Source organism: Emydura macquarii, unplaced genomic scaffold, assembly GCF_026122565.2.
Source record: "Emydura macquarii macquarii isolate MOO-44397 ecotype Brisbane River unplaced genomic scaffold, CSIRO-AGI_Emac_v2 contig_2699, whole genome shotgun sequence".
NCBI lineage: Eukaryota > Metazoa > Chordata > Testudines > Chelidae > Emydura > Emydura macquarii.
The window spans coordinates 2,053,282-2,070,107 of NW_027132836.1; the positions used below are offsets into that span (position 1 = coordinate 2,053,282).

The window sequence follows — 16,826 nt, forward strand, 5'->3', positions numbered from 1 at the left end:
AAGGTTCCGCGCCTGGAAAGGGCTTTTCTGAGCGAGGCTTGTGGTGGTTGTCTGAGTGAAGTCAGGGGGGAGTGACAGGGAAACACGCAGGGCTCGCTCTCCTCCTTCACCGCCCCAGAGCTAGACCATCATATGAGCCCCTTTGAGGAGGGGAAAACGAGCCCCTTGAGGGAGCTGCACACAGAAAGGATTTACGCATAGAGAAAAGAGACCCAGCCTCACCAATCCCGAGCCCCACTGGGACATCAGAAAAGGCCACAGTGGGCCCCGTACACACATGGCTGTCAACACACCCTTTAAAATCGCCTCTACAAATGCGTGTGTTTTGCTTTGTCCACGATAAATTCATTATCAGTACGTTTATAAATCCCTATAGTGCCCACATGTGCTAGGTGATGTGCCAGCCACATAAGAATTACAGTCCTGCCCCAGAGAACTTACACTCCGAGTTTTTCTCTCCTGGTTTCCAGACTCAGATGAGATCCTGCAATCATGTCCAAGTGCATGGACCCTTGAACTCCACTGACGTGTGGGAGCTAATCATGCAGATCCAGTTGCAGGACTATGGCTTTACATTGTAAACTTTTTGAGGTAAGCGCTGTCTTTATTATTTGTGTCTTGGACAACACCAAATACACTAAGTTGGCACTTAAATAATAATAAAATATTTTATTTATGTTATGTTGCTGCTTTCTAATGTACATTTCAGAGCTGAAGGAGCAGTAGGGCAAGAGGAGCGTGCCTTCAGAGATTCCAGACACATTTAGACCCCTGTGATAGCACAACTATTGTAACTGTCACAGCATGAAATAGAAGACATTTGGGTGCTGATTAGAGGTTAAAGTAACCATGGCAGAGAGATGAAGGGAATAGAGAGACAGGAAAAAAGTAAGAAATTAAAATGAGAAAAGTCATAAAATATATATTAAGAAGTTTTTTCCCTGCAGATGTGCAGGATAGAAGAGTGGTCAGCAAGGATAATGTTGTTTGAATTACTTGGACATAGGCTTGTAGGGCAGTTTCGAGAAAATCAACAGTAAAAAAAGCCAAAAACTAACACCACATGTACGTGTGCCATTTTACCTGTAGATTATCTTGTTTTTACTGTTTATCTTGTCTATTTAGGAACTGAAGCTGTAAAGATTTGTGCACATGCTTAACTTTACCAATTGTGAGTAAACCCATTGAAATCAATAGAACCACTCACAGTCTATAAAATTAACCATGTAAATGTTTGCAGGATTGAGATAATCGATTGTGAACTCTTCAGGGTAGGGACTGCCTCATCTCACACTTGTACAGCACTTGGGTTCAACACAATGGGGTCCCACTACTGCAATATAAATACATTTTTAAATATAATAGTAATTAATAATAATGTATACCCAGCTGCTAGTGTCAACCACCAAATAAATGTCTGCAATAATAATATGGACTCTGTGATTTTAGCATACTGAAAATTGCATGTTTAAAAAAATTAACAGATAATTTATTTGCAATGGACAACTTAAATGAGGGATATTGAAAAATAAAAATTATGAGTGACATTTTAATTGCCTTACTAAGACATTTTAAAAAAATCCTTCATCACTAGAGGGAGATGCTTTGGAAAAATAGCACAAAATTTATTTAAAAATGTGTCCCTGAAATTGAGACTTGGACGGACTATTTCTCTGGTTTTGTTCTTTCTCTCTCCCTCCTCCCACCCCCAACCTATGCAGCATGTAGGAAATATTCACACAGCCTAATATATTGCAGACCTGCCAAGCCTCATTCCCATTCATAGGGTGACTCCCTTCATTTAGGATTTATTTTTAAGGTAGTTCTAAAAATGATCTTTCACTTGTGTTGAAGGATTTTGCTGTGCTTGATTCAATGGAATACTTAAACTCTCACACCATTTAAAAAAAATCTCAACTCATTCAAATTTTTCCATCTTAAAGTCTTGCAGATGGATTTAAAAAAAAAATCTCATTTGCATTGATAACATGTGAAGCTCTTTTCTCCCCTTTGCTGTATTCATTGTTATTTTAATCTCAGTGACATTGTGCATTTTTAGTATTTGGATTTGCCTTCTCGGTTTATTCACCCACACCGCTATAACATTGACCAAACATTTCACCTGTTAAAAATATATTGACTTGACCTTATTTGGAGTGTGTGTGTGGGAAGAGAGAGTTTTTCTGGGTATGATGCCCTTAAAGAACCATCTGTCTGTTGCAGGGCTAGGGTCCTGCATGCAGCCCCCTGGCAAACGGCCCCCCTGCAAACACAGCTGTCGCTCGCCCGCTAACGTTTAACGCCCAGGTCGCACCATCAGGCGTTGGCACGGCTAATTTTGCGGCCACAGCACGTGAGCTGCGCGTGTCCGTGCCACATATTGTCCTGTCAAAGGCTGCACAGGATTACAACCCCTCCCCGCCCCCCGCGCCAGTGTCTCGCTGGGAGCGTCTCCTCCACGGCTCAGGATCCTTCCCCCACCCACTAGCGACGGCTGGCACCTGCCCCGGGCCCCGCCGCTCCTTCCCACGGCGGGTGCCCCATCGCCTTCGCCCGCCCCTGTGGTCATGGCTCTGCCCTCCCCACTGATTGGCGAAGGCTGCCCACAGCCAACGTCCCCCCCCGTCCCTGCGCGAGCCTGCCCTGCTGCCATGCCGCGGGCCGGGCGGACACCCCCTCCTCCCCTCAAGACGCGGGGAGGGGGGGGGGCTCTTTACCGCTGCACAGACCGAAAGGTCCTGGCAGGAGTATAATGACACTCCTCCTTCCGCTGCCCGGTAACGGGTGGACCCGGGCCGGTGTCAGTAGGGCTCCAACGGAGACGCTTAGACGGCTGAGTGTGTGTGATCTGCCCCGAGGGGGGGCGGGAAACGGGGCTCTGGCTCTGCGGGTTTGTTATGTAGCTGTTAGGACCCGGCAAGAAGGGGGAGGAGCCGCCTGAGCTCGGGGGGGAGGGGGAGACAAGATGGTGGCGGTGGAGGAGCTGAGGCTGAGGTGAGAGAGTCCGCGAGTCCCGACCCGAGTCAGAGCGGCCGCCTGCCCAGTTCCAGCGCCGCGCTGCCGGTAAGAAGGGCGGGGGTGGGTGTCGCCGGGCAACTGGGGCAGGTGGCGCCGCCCTTTCGGGCATCGGGGCCTAGCGCGGCAGCTGAAAAGAGCAGGGGGTGGAGGCGAGGGCTCCCGGCCGTTCCCTCCCCGCCGCAGACAGACAGACAGACGGGCGATGTAACGTTCGGCTCCCTCGGACCGGTGGGGCGGGGAGAGCGGGAGGGGTCGGCATGGGAGGGGCCGGGTGGGGGAGGGGTGGGGTTCAGAGGAAGGAAGGGGGGGTCTGGAGGGGATTTCAGCCGGGGGGGGTACTAGAGAGACTCGCCTGTAAGGGGGGTGGGGGTGAGCTGTGAATGGCGCGTGGGGAGGTGGGGGCAATAGGGAGGAGCACGAAGCGGCGCTGGGGTCGGTGTTGGGGGATGAGGCCTGGGGTGTAGCAGGGCTGGCCGCTGCCCGGAGGTTACTGGAGACATTCCAGAGCATCACAGTGCTGGCTGTCGGTCCCTCTGTGGGAGGGGGGGAGTGCAGAAAACTCAACCATCTGGAAACGTGGAGAGGCGCGTGGGATTGCTCGTTGTAGTTAGTGTCTGAAGATGTCCCTGTCTGCAGAAGCTGCAGGTTGGAAGTGCAGCTGTTGCCCCAGAGCTGCCTGCCATGGTCCCACACTGGGGTGGGGGCGGGGTTGCTGCCGATGCTGACCCTGAATTGTGATTTAGGGTCTGTGGACATCCCGAGTTTCTGTCATCTCTGTCAGTGTTGCAGGGCACAATGTGGAAGTGGCTTAGTCTAGAATTGTCCAGACTTGATGGTAGAAAACTCTGTGCCTACTCACTACTCTTCAAAACTGGTTATTGCTATTGTATATAAGTATATTGTGTTAATTGTAACTGGTCATCAGTCCAGTTTATCACAGACTTATTATTAAGCTTAAATACACATGCGGTTCTGAATAAACTATGTTATTGCTGTCTGCAATTCTTGTTGTTCATGCTTAGAAAAAGGAGGTCTTTAACAATCCCTTTTACTTGTTCATCATTGCAAAGAACCATGTAACCTATGTGAAAAAAGAGTAGTGAATCCAGGCTGCAGATATTTCCTTTTATCACTAGTGAACTAACTGGGAATGGAGGGATTTATGTCAATATATTTACATTGTATGCTATTTTAAACCTGGGGAGTCATGGGTAATGACTGCTGGAGCTATACTGGATTTATATATTTCGTTTTATTTTTGTTATAGATTTTATTATTTGAGGAAAAGTTGTGCTATATTCTCTTTTTATCATAATGATAATATGGTGATGAGCACAGCCTAAGGACCTGAATACAAAGATACTAAAGTAGTATGCTTCTGTTCACATAAGGACTATGTTCAATTCTTTTTTTTTTTTTTGTTGGCCTTAAATTGCATAGTAAAACTCCAGTGTTTTGCCATTCCTCCTTAACTAAACAGCCACGAGATTTGAAAAAGAAGTATATAATATTTGAAGTGGATTTTTAGTATGCTGAAATCTAGTATGTTTGTGCTGGGGGAAGGTACAAACTTGTCCTAAGGCTAGAAAAGTTGAGAGGCGTGGATTCTTTTGTAGCTATTTTCAATTGCAGTTATTTGTGAATGTGCGGTTAATTTGTTTTGCCATTGCTCTCTCATATAGAAAAGTTGTAGGTTCCTTGACAAGGTTGAAGTTTTGCTATAAATTAATCTGCAAGGTCATTTGTTTTCCATTTGAAAGTGTATTGCATTATATTCCTCGTTAATAAGACCCTACTTGAATTGCGGGATGATTGTTAAATAATTGCAATTGAGTTGCGGACAAGACATGGAAAATTGTGGAAAAGTAATAATGGGCCTTTATTTGTGGTAGTTTGGAAAAGCTGACAGCAGGAGGCCCCGCCATGCGGGATCTGCAATTTCTGCAATATTGCAAATTAAGTAGGGCCTTACTTATTAATGCTTATCTAAGCATATTATTGATGCTTAGGAATGAACAACATTTGGGGGCTTTCTTGCTATTGCAGTTATAACTTGCATTTGGAAGTGGACAGAGAAAGTACTGCAATGAAGAAGGGTTTGTTTCCTATTTAGTCTAACTTATTCAGCAGGTTAGAATACAATACAGATATCAATGGTTGACTAGACTGTATTTTGAACATGTAATGAAGGGTTTGCTGATGCTAAAATATAAAATAGTCTTAGTAGGATAGAGATGAATATATTCAAATGCTCTCAGAACCTGTGCAGGTTACTTATTTTGTCATCCTACTCAGACTTTCTGGAACTTACAGAATTCCAATGCAAACTTTTTGTTCATTTTGCTCTTTTGATTTAAAGGGACACTGTCACCTAGAAATCAAATTTTAAAAAATGAGGTTACAGTAGCTACACATGCCTCTGAATCCCTTTCTTCAGTTTCTCTTCACCAGTTGTTGTGGCCTTACAATTACATCTTCCTGTCTTCTAAAATATTTATCTTCCCAGTTAATGTGGGTGTGAGACTTTCACAGACAAGGGGAATGGACTCTACACAAACTGCTGTCAAATGCACAATAAATTAAAAAAAGATAATTTTTCCTCAATCTTTCAGTTATAGTTATCTCAATTGTTACTTGTAAAAATAGGTTAATCAGCCAGAACTGTGTTTTTATGGACAGTCACATTAACTTTTTCTCTGTATAAGTTAGTCATATCTTTGTTTTGTGTGGGTCTAATTTTTTTATATTATTGTATCTACTTTATTACTCTTTAAAAGCTCTGAGCCATTTTTGTGTGCAGTATATTTTGCCTGTCTTTCTCTTTTGTTTTTGTGCTCTCCTTAAATGTGCTTTTTCATTAGGGATTTTTTTCAGTAACCAAAATATTATTCCAATTTTCTTTTAATATATATGATTAACTTTTTAAAAAAATTGAATTGTAATGATCATTGAAGTTGGAAGCAAAGTATAGTGCGTGCCAGTGAAATGCAGCACAGTACAATCCTAAGCAAAGAATACTACCTCTTCAGTGGTTTTATAACATGAACAAATGTTTCCTGAATACTAGTCTGACACTCTTAAACCCATTTGTGAACTTGAGTCAAATCTGAACCAAAGTCACAAGTGAAAAATGAATAAATTAACTTCATGTGCCACATAGTCCTTTCACTGTAAATGATCTAGATGAAAATTCTGACCAGTGCACCGTAGCTGTCTGTAAATATTTACTTTGGGCTATTTCTAAATTATGCAAATAGTCAGGAATGTGCTCAATACATTTCCCTCCTACAATGAAACTCTCTCTCTCTGCTTCTCTGTCTAGCAATGATGTTTTATATGATGTTAAAATCTCCCATATGTTGCCTTGATTATTTTCCACTTTCACTTCTAAATCACAAGTTTGTGTTCACCTGGACCCCATGGAGCTTCACCTTGTAGTGTTAGTCTTCATGCAGAAAATTCCAGTTTACCTTGGAACTAAGGATCTGTCAGGATACTAGGAGGAAACTTGCATGTCCTTTAATCATTATGTGTCCAAATCACTTAAACAGCGCTGCCCAATTAGTCCCAGACTGCTTTGATAGGTAGTGTTTTTGTTTTTTAATGTTTGAGGAGGATGTTGGTTTGTGTGGCTTTTTTTTTTTTTTTTTTTTTTTTTTTTAAGTGACTGCCTTCACCTTTTTATGACTTCAAAAGTTATTGCAAAATAGAATCTTCTATTTGTATAAAGGTGCATCAGTCAACCTCTGAAAAAATCCTATTGTGCAATTTCTCGGAACAATAAAAAATTGGGGGGAGGAGTAAAAGAAATAGAAGACTTGGCCGTCATAGTGGTATGCTTTCTTAAAGTCATCCTATGGTTCCCTTCTGCTAGTTGTATTTCAGGGGAAGTGAATTGGGTTAATCCTGTCTGCAGTCATCTTTAAGTGATACTGTATGTGCTTATCCCTGAGGAAGGAGTGAAAATTAGTTTCCACAGTATTTTTTTGCTGTAGGGTAATTTGTTATGCATTGTGAAAAATTTCTTTAGGAAGTTACCAGCAGAATTCTCATAGGGACTTTATTGAAGCTGCCATGAAGGGCAACAATGTTGCAAACCATGTATGAAAGTATACTCATTTCAAGGCAGCTTACTAACAAATACTGAACATGGTTTTAACTTAACTTTCCCTCATGCTAAAAGTGCATACCTATTGACTCTTGTTTTATTTGGAGACATTAAAAGGTTAAATTCATTACAATTACAAAACTCTATCCTTCTCCTCCCCCCAGAAAAGGGAGGAGTGGGTAATCGTGTAAAAACACAACTTGCTCTGCAACTAATTAGTATTCTTAGTCATGACAAGATTTAGGAGAAATACTTTAAATGGAAAAAGAGCACATTCTTGATTGATATCCATTGTAAATTTTTATGTTGGATTAATATATTTTTTTTAAAAATCTTGTCTAATTATTAGATGCTTTTTATTCTAATATACTGGCTGTCCATGTAAGAAGAGTAAAACTTGTGGCCTTATTTAGTTTTTGTCACACTATCAGCATAGTGTCTCTACTGATCACAATGCATGATCTGGGTCATAGTTTGTAATTTGCTGTGGTTACCTTGGAATCTGTGATCTGAGTCTCCCCAAAGGGTTGCATGTGTACCTGTTCATGCTTTCTGTTACATAGCGCATGCCTCAAACTCAGTACTGAACATAGTAAATAGAAATAAATCCTTTTCTCTGGCATACCACTTTTTAATTTGGTATAGAGTATTTGACAAGAAATATGGTATTGCTTTTAAATACTTTAAAATGCTTATATTAAGGAATATTTATATGTATCTAGAGTGTAAGACTGTCTTGAGCCCAACTGAACTTGTATTTCCCTTTGCTTCTGTGCTCTGTCAAACACTGCATGCTTGATATGCAAAGGCATGTAGAAGTGGGACCTTGGTATCTCTCGACAAGACAATTATCTATACTTGTTAATGGTAAAGATTCTGTAGTTTCTTATCTCTTTAAATGTAGACCTTAATAGTGTTAAAAAAAATACTGAAGTGTTAATCTCATAAATTTCATGGGTAGAGTGCCCGATACTGTGTATGATGGAGATTATTATGGTATTAATGGAAGGCTATGATTTTTGAAAGTTACACTTTTATATGAAAACTAAATGGAAAGTTATTTCAAGATCTATTATTCGACCTAATTTAACAAGCCGTTGGAGGCAATGGGATTTACATTTGGAGAGTGCTATTTTATTCTTAACTTGCCCCAGTGTGAATGAATGATTGCAGTGGTCTTACAGTGTTCTGTGATAAATTACCTGTGCTGAAGTAGGAGGTGACTTCAGAATGGAATAGCTATTTGAACTTTTAATTTTTTTGGTTTTGTGGGGATAAATCAGATTTTTAAAGGACTGTTTTCAGTCTATTAATTATATGTGTAAGACAGTCCTTTTAAATAAGTTACTTATAAAAACTGGTTTAAATATTTGCTGCATTTAAAGAAGAAACTCCGCTGCTTAACAGTTTATGGTTTGAAACTGTTGGGCAAAAGTATATTTACAACAGGAATAATTTCAATGGCTGTCATAGCTTTAAATTCTTCTACCTCTAATTATGGTGTATTACCAGGCAGCCTATAATTGTCAGAAAAACTTAAGTTTCACATTGTATAAACTGGCATTAGTGAGCATCTTCCATATTCTGAATTAAAATTTCTCTTCAGAAAATTGTTTAAAGCAATAAACACTACTGATCTAAACATCTTTTTTGGTCTATTCCAAGTGTTAGTTGGTGGGCTTCTCAAAAGAACTCCAATCTTCTGATCCTCTGGCTTAATGTTTTGGGCAATATTGAATGGTTAGTCTGCATATGATTGCTCCTCAACCTCTGTTTTCTCCTGAAATGTTAAATTTATTATTAATAGTACATCATAATTTGTGGAGTCAAGATCTCTTTAGTGGTCAAATTCAAATTGTCTTTAAAATCTGGTACTTTTGATATCCTTTATAGGGAGAAATGGGGCATGGTAGGAGGATGCGCGTTGGAGAACTGTGACCACACAGCAAACTTCCTGCATGTCACTTTTATTTAAAAGCAGTTTTAGCTAGAGATGGCCTGTCAGCGGAGAAACAACCTTATATATCATAATTAGTTTTGATAGGTGCCTAAGCTGTTGGTCAAGCATAGAAAAAGCGGACTGTCTCTCTCAAACAGGAAGGATGATCAGGTAGTGTATTTCTTATTTATGAGGTTTGAGATTAGATCATGTAACACCATGTTTCTAAGCCCAAATTAAACAGGAGCAATTCAGCATGTTCAAATACAAGGTTCTATGAACTTTAGCATCATGCTATTTGGACTGATTATTATTACTTATTTTCTAGATAGCAATTTTTCTAGCGTGGCTTCTTGTTTTCAGTTTGAGGGGATTCTCTTTTGTGGTTCTATTCAGCTATATGCTCTTCTCCCATTTGGAACCAATGGGAGTGGAAATGTGGTAGAGAGGAGACCAGGAAATGCATAAAATATCTTCAGAATGAAAGCTGTCTACTGTTGCATGCTTGTAGTGAAAATTCATATGAAATTTTAAAACCATAACACCTAATGACAGCAAATTATTCCCTCATTGGTTGTACCTAATCCATTACCCACCACAAATTTAATCATAGTTTAATCAAGACAATGTTTACACCCCTCTCTCCAACCACTGAGTGGAGAACTTCCACTGATCTCCTGGTTTCCTGTTGTGGTGACCTTCCTTGGCCAAGGAGAGCTGAGTGGGAGTTCCTTCAGGTTATATGAGTGCCAGTCCTTCATTAGCCACAGGCGTGGTTGAAGAGGGATGAGGTGTTTTGCCTCTGCAGCCAGCAAATGAGAAACTAGAAACTAAACTAGGCCTCTTGCTTACTAGCCAATGGCCTGACTCTGTAAATGTTTACTTTTTTTTGAGATATGTACTATTCTATGAACAGCATCCTTTTTTTCAAGGCAAGAGAATGACTGATTAGATACTACTTAAGAGATGTTAATACAGTCTGAGTTCTCTTTTCTTAGGAACAGATTCTGTTTCAGACATTGTATGGCCTAATTTTCATGTGGTCTTCCATTTAAAACCTCATAGCTTCAGTTAGCTCAAGTCTTGCATTTCTGTTCACATTAGGATGTTAAATAAAAGTTGCTAAATTACAGCACGGAGATTAGAGTGAAATTTTGCTGGATAAGAGCATTTGTACATTACATCCTATTAACTCATAACTGTTGCTTTGGTGGAACACTACTTTAAAACTTAATAGTTATTTTCCAGAAATTGATTATTTAAATTATATTATAGGTTTAAAAATCCTGTAAAATTGGTCCAAATTCTGTAACCTACAACTAGTATTCATCTTTCAGAATTGCAGCAAACATTAGTTCTTAGTTACACTTGAATTATTAATATTAAGATTGAATAACATTTCAGAAGTATTTTATTGGTGTTAGGAGTTTGACAGTATTCTGTGTTCCTGCAAACTTTTTGTTCATAAATCAGAATTTTATATTTACGTTTTTATATATATATATAAAATTTTGCAGTCTTAGTGTAGCTGAAAAGTCATGCTGATGTTCCATATTTGCTGATAATGGCTAATACATGACATCTTATTTTTGGCTGCTGTAATGGCCTTTAGCTTTTGTTGTTCTGATCACTGGCTATAATAGTCTACCTTGTTTTCTTCTCATGTCACCTAGAATGTGAATCAAACATAATCTGTAGTTAGTCTTGGATGGGCATTCTGGAGTAAAGCATCTTTGGTCTTCAAAGCTATTGTTAAAATATTGTCCTCTTAAAGAAGAGCTTCTTGTAAAGCACAACTCATGATTGAAATGTTGCAGGAAGACTCTCCATGCTCCTAATAACTTTTTTTAATTGAGATACAAGTGCATGCTTGTTGATTAAGAAGTTAATGTTCCCCACTGGCTACAGCTACTAACCTACAGTAAACTGTAAAAGGGCAGTTCATGGATTTGCAAAGATAACTGCGTAGTCAAAGCTTTCATTGGGGAAAGAGGATAGAGTCTTAATTTTTTCCCCCTACCCAGCCAAAATTTCAGGAATCTTTTTGTAAACTTGAGTTTTATTTCACAGTTGGGTAGCAGCTTTTCTTCTTTCCTTAACGTAATTACGTCAAGAGATTTTGTTATATAATCTTGTAAGATAAGGATCTGATATCTGGAAACCGTAAGTATTATACTACTTTATATTAGGAATCCTATGTGGAGTTTTTAATTTGCCTGAACATTGCTTGTGTGTGTGTGTCTGTATGTACACATTTTGTTACTTATAAGAAAATAACTACCATGTCCAGTAAATAGATAGATATATAGTGAGAGAACAGTGACTGAAACCAATTTTGATCCTGTCTTTTTCTACTGATTACTGGCGTTGGGCGAGTCCACTTGACGTCTCCAATTTCCTTTTCTATAAAATAGGCAAATTACTACTTAGCCTTATATGCTTTCACAGGAATATTGTGAAGAGTTAATGAGTGTTTTTAAAATGTTCTGAAGAGAACCACTTTCTAAATGCTAAATATTATATCCAAAGGAAATGGTCAGAAAAGAAAAGATTCTGTTACTGTGAATGAATTAAGATAAATGGAAGACACCCCAAAAGGAGCAGAGTTGTATAATGTGCTTGCTCTTTGTGGACACAAGTCCTACTGGCCTCAGTGGGAGTTCTGCAGTGGATTGAAGGCAGCATATGTCCTTTAGTTTAATAGTCTGCTACAATGCAATTAGGAGAATCCTAACTTTATTGTGGTAAACAAAAATGTGTACTATTCCATAGTTCAGACTGCCCATAAACTGTAACTTCCTGTGAAGGATTAAAGCAAAACTCTCAATATGTGTAGACAATAATGTACAAATATCACATAGTATGGGGCTCAACCTTACCCTTCCAAACCTGCAGTTAAAAGCAAATAATTTGTATTTTGCTCATTATTTAATTTCTTGACTGTGTTTTCCCACATCACCGCTGCTCTCAAATAGGATACTTGGTATTTATTTGTATTATCATAGTGCCTAGAGCCCTAGTCATGGACCAGGAACCTATCTCTTTTGGGAGAACAGTAATAGTTCCTTCCTAATAAGTAATTGATAGTGGTTATTGACTTTAGTCTAGTGATGTTCTGCAGCATCGATTAATTTCAGTTGGATTTACTATAACAAATAGAAATCCAAATGATTTATAAATGTCCCCCCTGGTTCCCAGTCTTCACCTTTTCCCTGTTCCTACCAGCCCAGAGTGGGTGCTCAGTAAATTGTCTTTTTGCTTCCAACTCCTTTTGCCCCAGGAAGAGTGATTGAGACTGGGGACTAAAATATACATTTTTTTTCCCCAAGAAACATTTCTTTGATTTTCAGTCCTGGGACTTCATGTGGAACTGTTTGCCTGGTACTTGCCAGTTCTTGGGCCATGGAAGTCCGCATCAGGTGACCTTCAGTGCAGTCTGTAAGAGCTCATATTATTTCCCCCAGTTTTCTTAGAAAAAGGTTTGCAGGATGGAGAGGGGATAACAGTATATTTGGGTAAGCAGGGAGATCTTTGAGGTTTTTGATAACGTTTTTAATTATTTTTAATTATACAGGGCATAGAGTTCAGGTCAGGTTTTCATAATTTAAAAAATAAAACTTAGTGTATCATTTCTAAGCTATAAAAATGTTGTTTTCAGGTAGCTCAGGAAGGGGGCTGCTTTGTCAGGTGGTTACAAATCAGTTACATTCTGTTGTCCAAGAACAGCTCTTGTTAGCACCAAAAGGATGAGTAACTTTACCCATTCTACCACAAAAACTGAGACTGAAATTACCCTTTTTCAAACGTCAGTCAAATTCAGTTTTGCTACTGAAATGATAACACTCAATAAGATAAGGAAAAGTTCCTGTCAGGACAGGAAGTCTGTAATATAGTATGTACTGCACTGATACACATACACACACCATCTGTTAGTGTTAATCTTAGTAAACAGAATCCTCATATTTGTTGCTGGTTTGAGAGGGAAATATTGAGGGAAAGGAGCTACCTATAACTAAGGTTGCTATGACTAAATGGCTTATCTAACTTTTCTTAGGTCTTGTCTATCTTCGGGAAATTGACTGGAATAGTTATTCCAGAATAACTCGCCATGTGGACACACTATTCTGGAATAATCGTGGAGTAATTATTCTAGAATAAAGTGACTTTTATTCCTGAGTAGTGTCCACGCATGGAACTCTTCTGCAATAGTTTATCTGGCAACAACTATTCTGGTCAATTTCCCCATATAGACAAGGCCTTAGTGTAGAATCTTTTGGGTATGAAGTTTAGACCTGATTATAGAAGCAATATAAACGGAAGATGAAAAGTAGAGTTGAGAGAGAGAGCGTGCGTGCACATATCCTGCAATTCTTGTATATAAAGCACAGTATAAACCAATGTATGCTTGGAAACCAACCTTCTGATTGGTTCCTGAGTTAAAGCAAAGAGCACACTGTTTTGAGTTGGCTTCTTATGCTAATGTTTCTATAACAAAGTGTATTTATTGGTTTTCCCATTCTGTAAAACTTAGCAGGGAAATTTCTTGTTCTAAAACTAAGCGGTCAGAAACAGAGATCAGTTGAAGTCCTAACTATCTCAGTGTTTTGGGTTTTTCTAACTCAAATTCTTCATTGCTGTTTTTCTTGAATAGCCGTCTTATGACTCCATTGATAATCAGTAAGGAAACTGGTGACTGCAGGGCTGATAACTTGCATGGAATAGATATGACTGTAAATACTATTTGTCAAGGGATTGAAACTGGTAAAGATATGTCTCAGTTTGTAACTCTGCTGTCGTCAGTCTGGAGTGTTGGGAGTTGTATTACAAAGCTAAAGTTGAAATGTGATATTATATATTTTGGTTTGGAAAGATAATTGGTCCAAATGCCACCAAAAAATTAAGATTTTTTTTAAACTGATTTTTACTGTTTCTATTTCCTATTGTGTTTGGGTAGCTTTCAGAGATGTTCATTTGCTTTTTAGGCATTACTCATTGGCTGTAGACTGTGATTATCTGACAATATGGAAACATTTCCAGTGGATGTTTCTGGCAAATAAATGTATCCTCTCTTTTAGAGACCTATCAGTTATCCAGTTACATATGCACCTCTTGTTAGCATTAATAAAGTTCTGTGTGACTTTACCCACATTGATGGCAAACTAGATCTTTTAAGATTATTGGTGCAGAGTTCTGTATTATACTACCATAATCAGATTGTATAGGTCTCCTTTAGTTTAATAAGTGGGCTCTTAATCTGGTCTGGTATTTACATGTTGTTTGATTAAATTATGCCTTTCTGTAAAATAGAACCATGCTACAAAGTATGCAAGAGTTATTGTGACAGTTTAGATTAAATGTTTCCACTGTTGAAACATTTCTGATTTTTTTCCTGTTTTCTTTCTGGAGAAGACTGAACAAATTGAAGCACTATGTTCCTAACTTAGTTACTGATACAATATTTGGTTTTGCAAAGAAAGTTAATTTTGAGAGTTGTTCTGAAGTCAAAGGAAAAAATATGTAATAGTAGCAATTCAGAGAAATCAAATCTTTTTTTCTTTCTATTTTGCAAGAGAATACAGAGCACTAGATTTGTGAAGAACAAATGATGAAGTATCAAAATCAGCTTTTAACTGTACTCTGTAGAATTTGGAATTACAGAATGATGTGATTGATATCTGCTATTCTATTGAGAGAATAGTGATTATCAAGAAATTAAGTCAGCTAGGAAACTGCATTCAAAAGCAATTAAACATCTGGTTTTGCTTTTGTTTTACTGCTGCCATAGGGAAACATGGCAGAGTAACTCTGACACGCATTAAGCTGCTAGTGCAAGGAAGGAACATTACTGTCTATTTTTATGTTGCATGTACACCACATTAAAATATATTAATTATAGTATATCCCAATTTAACCAAAGTTGTTTTAAAAATAATACAAGATCTCCAGGAGTGTGGTGTAGTTTTCATTGTGGTACGAAGCTATTCTTGATTTCTCTGCCTACATTTTACTCATCTACAAAATGGGGTAATGTCCCAAATGATGTGAGGTTAATTTGTGATTGTTGATAAAATACTGCAAGACAGTCTGCAAAGTGTTCTCCTGTTTCAGATTTCATAATTTGTGGAAGCAAATTAATGGCCCAAATTCCCATGAATAGGCTTTATTCATGAGAATAAATATAGAAAGGGAGACGCAATGGTCCAGTGACTAGGACATTAAACTGGGGATTAGGAAACCTGGCTCCTGACCCTGCCACTGCTTTGCTGGGTGATCTTGGGTAGGTCACTTTTTTTTCTTTCTGTGCCCGTTCCCCCATCTGTAAAATGGGGGTATTCTATGCCTACGTTTTATGAAGTACTTTGAGACTGAAGGATTTGAGAGAGATTATTATGTAAATGAGTAGGCTTTTTCTGGGTAAGGCTTTATGATTACAATGCAATCTCTGTTATAATAATACCCTGTTTTCAATTGCTCATAATTTTCTCAGTCTCCATTTTTGGGTTGAGAGCAAGCAAGAGAAGTTTCTGCACAATAAATAACTTTTTTGGGAAGTTTGAACCAAATCTGTTCAGCTGTTCGTTAGCCATGTAGGAAATATATTATCATCCACTTCGGAACAAACATTGTTAAATCATTTTCTTGTACAAATAACTCAAATAGCTAGCACAGGAGCATGCCTTCATACTTTTAAAACTTTGACTGTTGACATTACTGTCTATCTTATGTGGCATCTATCAGGAACTTTGGGCAGCTTGAATTTAAACTTAAATTAGTTTTCTGATTGTTTCCCACCTGGCTAAGTTCCTTTATAGTTTCCTTGGATCTTTGACCACAACTCTCCTACTCCCCTTCTTGCAGTATCTCCATTTCTCTGTCCTTTATACTCCCACCAGCTCCATCTTCTCCTCTTTCCCTGTCCCCTTTTAGCAGTTCAGATCTAATCTCTCCACAGTTGCTGCCTTCTTCTCTTTGGTGACCTCTGTAGCTACACTTACTCTGGTCCTGCCTTGATCCACATCCTCTCCTCTTCTTGCACTTTTCCCTGGCAATAACTTCAGCCCTTTGATTCCTCCCCCTCACCTATTTCTATCTCCCTCATCCCTCTAGAATACTTAGTCCATCCAAAAAAAAAAAAAAAAAAAAAAAAAAAGGGTGGGTTGGGGAAGGGGGTGAAACACTACAACCCCAACACCCCCAAAATTCAGTACTATTCATACAACCTCATCATCTTCCACTGCTTGTCTGTGCTACAAAGTTAAGTCAACTTGCGTCATCCTATTTATGGATGTGCCTACACTCAAATTTGTATCTGGCCAACATAATGTCTGCTATGGTGATTCAGTAAAACCACCTCCCCAAGTGGTGTAGAGCCACAGTTGACCAGTCAACACAATGTGAGTGTAGACACTGTATGACTTTTGTGTTAACGGTAACAGTCTTCCAGCCATTGTTCCATAGGGCCCCCATTCCTGCAGCAGTGACCACTCTGCTCACAATTTTAAACTTCACTGTGTAGGGTAACATAGACTGGAACACTTGCAAGTTCCCTACCCCCACCCCCCAAAATAAACCTCACGTTTTTTAAATGCCTTTTCCTGATTGTGCATCTTTAGCAAGCACACCTAGCAATTCACCTTTGTTTGCGTCCACCCAACCATGGTGCCACATACACACAGAGGCATTAGATGTGCTCTTGTGTGGAACAGCAAGAAGTATTAGTTCTCCTTGGCCTGTGATGGGGGAAAAGAGACTGTGCAAGCA

The 16,826-nt window shown here is 39.0% G+C and overlaps 1 protein-coding gene across 7 annotated transcripts in view; it reads left to right on the top strand.

Moving 5' to 3' along the window:
- The first annotated feature begins 2,934 nt into the window (after nucleotides 1–2,934).
- NCOR1 (nuclear receptor corepressor 1) overlaps nucleotides 2,935–16,826 on the top strand; it is a 100,205-nt gene continuing 86,313 nt past the window's right edge. For all 7 annotated transcript variants that reach the window (XM_067565852.1, XM_067565855.1, XM_067565853.1 and 4 more), the window contains exon 1: nucleotides 2,935–3,063. The gene's annotated coding sequence lies outside the window, so the exon portion shown is untranslated. The remainder of the gene's footprint in view (nucleotides 3,064–16,826) is intronic.